Source organism: Puma concolor, chromosome C1, assembly GCF_028749965.1.
Source record: "Puma concolor isolate L17-30 chromosome C1, mPumCon1.1.hap2, whole genome shotgun sequence".
Lineage (NCBI taxonomy): Eukaryota > Metazoa > Chordata > Mammalia > Carnivora > Felidae > Puma > Puma concolor.
In genome coordinates this window covers 84,227,564-84,236,560 of record NC_141674.1, presented here as the reverse complement: position 1 = coordinate 84,236,560, position 8,997 = coordinate 84,227,564, and the positions used below count along the sequence as shown (strand labels likewise).

At 34.9% G+C, this 8,997-nt stretch overlaps 1 pseudogene; it reads right to left on the bottom strand.

Annotated features, from left to right (window-relative positions):
- Nucleotides 1–6,599: 6,599 nt before the first annotated feature.
- LOC112864465 (large ribosomal subunit protein eL15 pseudogene) lies at nt 6,600–8,777 on the bottom strand (annotated as a pseudogene).
- Between the last annotated feature and the right edge of the window lie 220 nt (nt 8,778–8,997).

The window sequence follows — 8,997 nt, the reverse complement described above, 5'->3', positions numbered from 1 at the left end:
ATTCTTCTGATAATCAAATGGTTAAATGTTCTAGTTAATATGGGTCAGACAATAATAGACTAATTACTTGGACTATCTCATTTATTTTTTCATTCTTGGGCTTCACAACTATAGGCCAACATAAAGGGCATGGAGAATGTTCAGATGATAATTACAATTGGAAAACAGAACTTCTGCACAATCATAAAAGATCAAGAAATCTCTAGGTTTGAGTAAAGAAATATTATTAATAATAGCTCCATTGAAATGAAACAACCATCAGAGAAAATGAAACAACCATACCTCTATGAGGTATGCATTGAAGAATTTAGGTACAGCCATGAACAAAGAAGATAAATATAGAAGATAAACCCTAATAGAAATAATTCCTTTAGCTACATCTACCTAAAGGTTATATCATTTTATCAGAAGTGAAAGTTAAAAGCAAACCATTGATTTAAATTTATTATAAACTGCCATACAATAGTATGTACAGTTCTCTGTAGTAGGGCTTCATCCATTATCAATTAAACATCTCTAGTCTCTTTATAAAATCCCCAAATTTAAGAAACATGTCAGGTGTTACTGCAAACAAATGCCTGGCTCCCATTTAATCACTGTTTTAAAGCTTCCAGAGCAAGACTTTCTTATTACAGACTGATGCAGTAATGGGAGTGTTTTTGCGTGGGCACAACACATTATTTATAAGTGCTTGTCTTACAACTTTGGTATTATCTAGCATCTTACTCAGTTTTGCTCATGATTTCCCTGAAAGATATCTTCTCTGATCAGTAAACTGCCTAACTTACCCATGCATGGCACCCCAGGCAAAGAGGTAAGCTGTGAACACTCCCAAAGAGTCCAACAATGTTTATAGATACATTGTAGGTTTTTTACACATTCTTACTTCAATAGCATCTCTACTCAGCTTTGTTCAACCTCTACCCATTTCACTGGTTTTCATATCTGTCATTGTTCAATTTAATCTGAATCTCTTGGTTGTCATCGTGCATAGGCTAATTTAACCTTTCCTTTATTGTTACCCCATACAACATGGAGAGAGCTGTCATCAACTTTTAATCCTTGCACCTAAGAAACGAGACGGTGGGAGGAAAGACTGAGATCTGTGAGGGTTGGTTCCTCCTAGATAATTAACTGGAAAAAAAATCCTATATGCACCCTGTGATGATTTCCTTAACATGTGATTTGGTTTTTTCCTTATTCTTTTTTATTCTTGATGTTTTAAAACTTCACTTTTCTGGGGGGAAAACTATCCTTTATACTTTTTACTATTTTCCATCTTTTTTGTCATTGTACGTACCTTCTTCGTAATTTCTTCCTAATGATTGTGCAGTTGAGTAATGCTGTCCTCTGGCTGTACTATGCTACTGCTGAGCTGATCCATTGATTTCTTCATTTTGGTCATTGTATTTTTATTTCTGGAATTTCTATTTGGGTCTTTTTCAAGTCTGTTATTTTAGTCTATATAGTTTCCATTTCCTGACAGTACTTTTTTTTTTTCTGTCAGAATGTTCAAACATGGATTTCTATAACTCTTAATCTCAAGCTTTATCATTTCAATCTGTATTTGATATTATAATATGTCAAGTTTTTAACATATGTGTGGTGTTTTCTTGGTTTTTTAAGTCTTTGATTTTCATACATGATGTCTTGCTCTTTATATGCCTCCTCTACTTCGACAAGTACTAATGTCTGTGAAAGGTACAATCCTAGCAGGAAAAACAGCAGATTTCTTTTTGGAAACAATGCAAACCAGAAGACTGTGGACCGACATCTTCAAAGTAATGAAAGAAAAAAAAAGTTAAATTAGCAAAAATACCTTCCAAATACTAAAGCAAAATAAAACACTATCAGATATACAAAGCCAAAATAACTAACACCAGCAAACCTCTAATATAAAATGTCAAAAAGAATCCTGCAAGCAGAAGAAAAGATAATACCAGATGTAAATATGAATCTTCACAAGAGCTGAAGAGCACTCAAAATGGAAATAAGTGCATAAATTTTTAATTTTTAAATTTAAAAATTTCTTTAAAATATAATTGAATATTGAAACAAAAACAATAACAATAAATTGTAGGGTTTAGAATATCTGTAAAAGAAAAATCGATAACATCAACAGAACAAAAACTGAGAGTAGATAAATAATCACAAAGTGCCTACTTAGCATGTAGTTTTATATGATATGTGTAAAGATAGGTTATGTACTCAAAGATGTATACTATATACCATTAAAAGAACTAAAAAATATTTCTAGCAAATAAGCAAATATAAGAGATCAAACAGTCATAAAAACATTTTTAAAAAGTACTCATTTCAAGAGAAATCAAACAAGAAGAAAAGAAGAACAAAGGACAAATGTGACAAACAGAAAAAAACAATTAAGATGTCATATTTAAACCCAACCATATTTATAAAAAACATTAAATATAAATGGTCAAAACACCCAGTTAAAATAAAAATTTGCCAGATTGGATTAAAGGAAAGACTCAACTTAATGATGCCTACAAAAAACAAACAGCAACAACAACAAAAACCACTGTAAGAGTAAAGAAACAGATTAAAAGTAAAATGATGGGAAAGATGTACTTTGACAACCCTAATCCAAAGAAAGATAGAGTGACTATACTAATACCAAAAAAATAGGTTTCAAAGCAAAATATATAATTAGGGATAAAAAAGGATCATTTCATAACCAGGAAGGGGTCAATTCTTCAAGACAGCATAGCAATTCTACGAGTTTCTGCAACTAATAACAAAGCTTCGTCAGTTGTACCTGAAGTACAAACTGATGCAACTACCCAAGGAGAAGTAGATAAATCCAATCAAAGTCAAAGATTTCAATATTCTTCTCTCAACATCTGATAGAAAAAAGAAGCCCAAAAATCTGTAAGGATATATAAGATTTGAATAAGACTATCAACCCACTTGGCCTAATTGGTATTTCTAGAACTCTGTCTAATAATGGCAGAATACATATTTTTTCAAGCACAAATGGAGCATTTGTCAATTAATAATTTGAGAGTTTAGTAAGTTGTGTGGATATATGATCAATAGATAAAAATGTGTTTATATACACCAAGCATACATTTTAAGATAATGATTTTTTTAATAATACTTACAAATATATAGGAAGAAGTATAAATGAATAACAAAAATTTTATATAAGCTATCCAGAAAAAATATAACATTTATGAAAAATCATTATAGAATGCCTAATAGATACGAGATACATGAAAAGGATAATTCTGTATTTCAAAATTTCAGGGTTTCCCAAATAATTATTTCAAATAAACTGTAATCAAAACCCAAGTAGATTTTTTTCAAGGAACTGGACCAACTGATACTAAAATTTATATAGAAGGGAAAAAGTAACAGGATAATGAGGAGAGTCCTAGTAACAAATAGGGTGAAGACAACTTTCCTCTTCATTTATAAACTTATTATACAGCTATAGTAATTAAAATTATCTAGTATTGATAATGCAGTAGTAGAAAATTTCACTACTGCTACAGTTTATAGAGTCCAGGAACAGATCCACACACATAAGCAAACTTAATATATAAGAAAGCTGATATGGCACATTACAGGGAAATAAATAAACCTGGAATATAGGATAATCATAAGAAAGGGCTGAAATAGAATTGCTGCTTTGTATCAAATACAGAAAATCAATTCACAATGGGTTAAAAACTTAAATATTGAAGACAAAATTTTTGGCAGGATGCAGAAGCATTAAATGAGAATATTAATAAATTTGAGAAGTAAAAAAATAAATAGATTTGCAAAAGCCTTGTTAAAGAAAGGATGTAAATAAAGGAAACTTCTCACAGTGAAATTCCAAGTTAATGCAATCACCATTAAACAATTTAGTGCTATGTCACTATCTCAATATTCACATAACTTACAATCCAGAAATTCCACTGCTAGGAACTTTTATACATGTGCATTTGGATACAGGTACAAAAATTTTCATATTTGTGAAGCTAGAAACAAGTCAAATAAATGTTCATCCACAGAAGGCACAGAAAAACTGCTATATTCCTGCCTTAGAATATCATACAATCAAAAAAAAAAAAAATCACAAACTACAGCTACATGTAACAACATGGATGAATCAAAGAAAACACTAACCAAATCTCCTAATATCACATAACAAACTAAACAATGTACCATTCTAATTTTTAAGTAGTGTTCACATATTTTCACATCTGCATCATAACATACATCTGTTTTTATATACATTCTTTCATATATTCCAAATATTAAAAATAAAACTTGTTAAAATCTACTCTCTTCACTTTAAAATGATATTCAGATTTGGGGTACCTCATGGCTCAGTCGGTTGAGTGTCTAACTTTGGCTCAGGTCATGATCTCACAGTTTGTGAGTTCGAACCCCTCATTAGGCTCTGTGCCAATGGCTCGGAGCCTGGAGCCTGCTTCAGATTCTGTGTCTCCCTCTGTCTCTGCCCTTCCTCCACTTGCACTCTGTGTGTGTATCTCTCTCTTCAAGTCAAAAATAAAAAACATTTTAAAAAATTAAAAAAAATAAAATAAAATGATACTCAGATTCAAAAGCGCTGATTGTTTTCCCCAGCATCACTTCTGCAGTCAAAATTGATCAGTGTCATCTACCTGCAGTAACCTTCCATTTTTCTGCTCTTCACTGAACCAACCTCATCCTATTATCATTCTCCATATAGTATAAGCCATAAAAAATAGAAGTTGCATTTAAGTAGGTGTTGCACATTCTGAGAGGATTACTTTCTAAATGCTTCTTGTTATTTTACTGTTAATATATCCCCAAACCAAGTGAGTTGTTTGAATAGGAGTACTCTTGCTGACTCATTTTAAGCACGCAGTCAAAGCAATAATGGCTAGCAATTTAGTTCCCATATGTATAACTTACTTTTATCACATTATTTAGTACAGAGCATTTATTTCTATCTTTTGGGGATCACATAGCTAATTCGTGAAAATCACCTTGAATCATATGCCTATCTCCAAGTGACTAACAACTTTACTCAAATTAAAGTAGATCTACCTGAACTAAACTGTCTGATCAATATACAGCAGAGAGAGCATCTGGAATTACAGGCTCTCATCCTGGTTCTGTCACTAACACGCAACAGATTCTTATTCAAATTAATCTCATACTCCAATTCTCAGTGTTGTCGTCTGTCAAAAGAAATGTTGGTGTACTTCTCCCTTAGGTAAACTGCTTAATTCTGTTTCTAAAATAGTACAAATTGCTTAATGAGTTTTTTTGTAAAACTGAAAACATCTTTATAAGATACAAGGAATAGTATCTGATACTTAGAAATTATTAGGATTGATACTAAATATTTGGGATACTTGTCTCCCTCCAAATGCATTCTGTGTACTGTCATATATCCATTACTATCCCCCTCTCTTAATTTTGAATTCCAAAAATCACACGCATGCACACACACACACGCGTGCACACACACACACAAGAATACATGAAAATGTAAATCTTCTTCTTTTTTAAAATTCTAATCAAAGCTAACTTTAATTTTTTTATCCTCACACTTAAAAGGTTATCTGATGGTTTCTCAATCCTAGCATCGTTACTAGCTTACCAATCTTAAGGTAAATTTTTCTCATTTACCTAATGTTCAATTTCCATCAGTTTTAATATAGACCAGTGTAAATACCATTACTGACTGCTTTGCGTGAAATTCAGTATTTTACAGATCCCATGAAGTCATGGGATAGAACTAGGAGTCTCCATCTTTTATGTGAACTTCAATGGTCCTGTGGAGACCAAGGCAATTTTGCTTAGGTTAAGCAGGATTGAGTTTCCTTTGTAAGAGAAACCTCTTGAACAGGTTTATTTAATTCTCCGAAAAATGGTGGCATTCTTTCAAACTATTCTCTCAGAAGCAGTGGTTACATAAATGGAACATCAGATTCAACCTAAAAATATGGGCTTAGTTAACATTATTCTGCATACGATCCTGATAAAAGATTAGGATATTCTTCACATTTCCAAGCAAAATCCAAATTTAAAAGCTTGTTCTTACCAAACCTCTAGAAATAGCCATTTGAGAGTAAACCAGCAGAGCATTACATCGTCCCAATGAAGCTGTAGGTTGCATTACATACACCAACAAATCTACATGGCTAGTTTCTGCATTCCACTTTTATAGACTTTATTTTACACCATTATACCAAACAGCATTTTATTTATTTTTTTTTTAATTTTTTTTTTCAACGTTTATTTATTTTTGGGACAGAGAGAGACAGAGCATGAATGGGGAAGGGGCAGAGAGAGAGGGAGACACAGAATCGGAAACAGGCTCCAGGCTCTGAGCCATCAGCCCAGAGCCCGACGCGGGGCTCGAACTCACGGACCGCGAGATCGTGACCTGGCTGAAGTCGGACGCTTAACCGACTGCGCCACCCAGGCGCCCCCATTATTGCACTTTAAATTTCATGATTTGACAGTGAATTCATGGAACGATCTGCAGACAACTCATTTTAACAGACAAATTAAAGAACACTTTTAAGCAGACATGACTGTCCTAAATTATTTATTAGGTAAGAATTTTACAAACATTACTTATATTGCTGCTAATGGTGAAGCTGGAAAATATTATGTCTTCTCCATGCTGCATGGTGAGAATCACCAATAGTGTGGTGGAACTTGTGACCCTTTCCAAGGCCATGGCTCTTGTGGCCCGCAGACGTTAGCCCTAGTACTTTCCTGTGCTCGTGGACTGCTTTGCTGATCCACTGGGTGTCAGGATTTCTTCTGATAGCTTTGTGGAATGAATCAATGAGCGTAAACTCAAAGAATACGTATATGTAATCTTCACCAATCCCGAGCTCTCAGAGCCCACAGTGGCATCCAGCTCACTTCTCTGCAACATACTGAAGGCTTCAGGTAAACTTTAGCTGGTTAGCACCATGATGGACAGGCTTGCCATAGGTAGCACCCTTAGGAACTGGGCGTTTGTGGCCACCACATTGCACAAGAATCCATTAAATGACAAAACTTTTCTTGGCTTTGTACCCCCATCTGTGTGCTTTATCAGGGTGGGATGGGCCAGTGGCCCTGTGGAGAGTGGAGAGTTGGTGGTACTGCTACCAGCTCACCCTTTCAGCTGATGGCTACCACCAGAGGTAAAGGAAAGAGCTAAAAGCTAGTTTTTTGTTCAAAAGGAAGCACAGAATCAACAGGATGTGAGGGCACATAAGAAATAGATAGAGAACAATTACATGAAACATAGGAGAAGTCCTCTGATGATCTCAAACTGTGGCCTTCTTATCCTTGGTAAAGATGAGGCAGAGACAGGGAAATAGGACTCTCAGTTTAGTTTTATGATCTAGAAGATAAAGAACATGTGCTTTTCTTCCTATGGAATAGCCAGAAGGACAGAGCAATTATTGTAAAAAGCCCCAGCCCTCCTGTGATGCCAGAACAATAGACCAGCAAATGGCTGAATAAGAGGCCTTGGCTAATGTGCCTGAGCCTCACCCCCGTACATGGTAAGCAGGGGAACATGATAATACTTAGATGGGACTGGCAGACATGCAGAGACCAAAGTAGGCAGAAGGAGTCAGAATCTGACGGCTGAAGGTCATGGCAGGATGGTGAACAGCACATGACAGCATAAGAAAAGTTTACCGCAGTCAATTATAGAAAACACCAGAGGGTGGCAGTGAGGCAGACATACCCTCCATAATGCCAGGTACACATACATGGGTACCACTGTAGGGGAAGTGGAATGTAAAGAATTTTATTTCACTGAGTCATCATTTCCTTAAAAAGAAAAATTATATTTATCATCAAGACTAAGAATCCCTATATAGAGTGGAAATGTGAAGAGATTTGCTAAGTAAATTTCTACTTATCAATGAAGGATAAAGAATTTTTAAAAGATAAGTTTACATGAATTATTATTATTATTGTTATTGTTATTATTTTATTTTTATTACTTTTGCCACCAGATCCCTTTTGATTCTCATGTGTCTTGAACAGTTTCAACTAAAAACTCAGCTATTTCGAATCATACAGAATTTACTTGTATTTAGAATATGGAAATTGCAAACAATATCACTCTCACACTAACAACAGGAAAACAGCCAGAAAACTACAATATCATAACTCTTTTTGAGTCCATCAAAGAGTTGAGGTTTTATAATCTATGCATTAACTTAGAATCCCACTGTAAGAAGTCCCATTTGTCCACATATAAGAAACCTGAATTCCAAAGAAAGACAATCCTCTTCAAAGGGAGACAAGGCAAAAGAAATGCCGTACCTACCGCAGAGAACAGGAGGAGGAGGCAACCACCATACAAACACATACAAAAGAAGCACCTAAACTTTAACAAGTTGTCAAAAGCCAAGTTCAGGCTAACATCTCATTCTGGAACAACCAGGGGTCAGAATAAAAATACTCTCATCCTGGAGTAAATTCAAAGATTGGTCCTAAGTTCCTATAATGACACAAGCAGAAATCTTCTAGTTCTAAAGGAGAATGTGAAACTTCTGCCCAAGACCAATCACAGACGCAAGGCAGAGTCTGGCTGCTAAAAGGTGGGTTTAAGGGTCAGGAATGTTAAGAGAATGCCACTCCCAATGCCCCAATACAAAGTGCCTATCTAAGCCTGAGGGTGGACTGGGGCATTTACTAACAAGCAACAACCATCTGCTGGTAGGGGAAGAGCAAGAGCATATATATTTATATCTGATAAATATCTGAAGGCTGCACATGGAACACAAACACAGAAATACCACCACCATTACGGCACTCTCTCTATGTACAAGGCGGTAAGTAGCAATTGATTTGGAGCCTGTGTTGAACTGAATGTAATGATAGAACAAACAACTCAAATCTCATCCAATTCCTGACTAGACTGATTCAACCCACCCCCCAAATGAAAGGCCAAAAAAGATGTACCCATTGTTATTGCCTACAATAACTACCATTTCCCTCTGTATCTTCTGTTATACCTAGGATGTC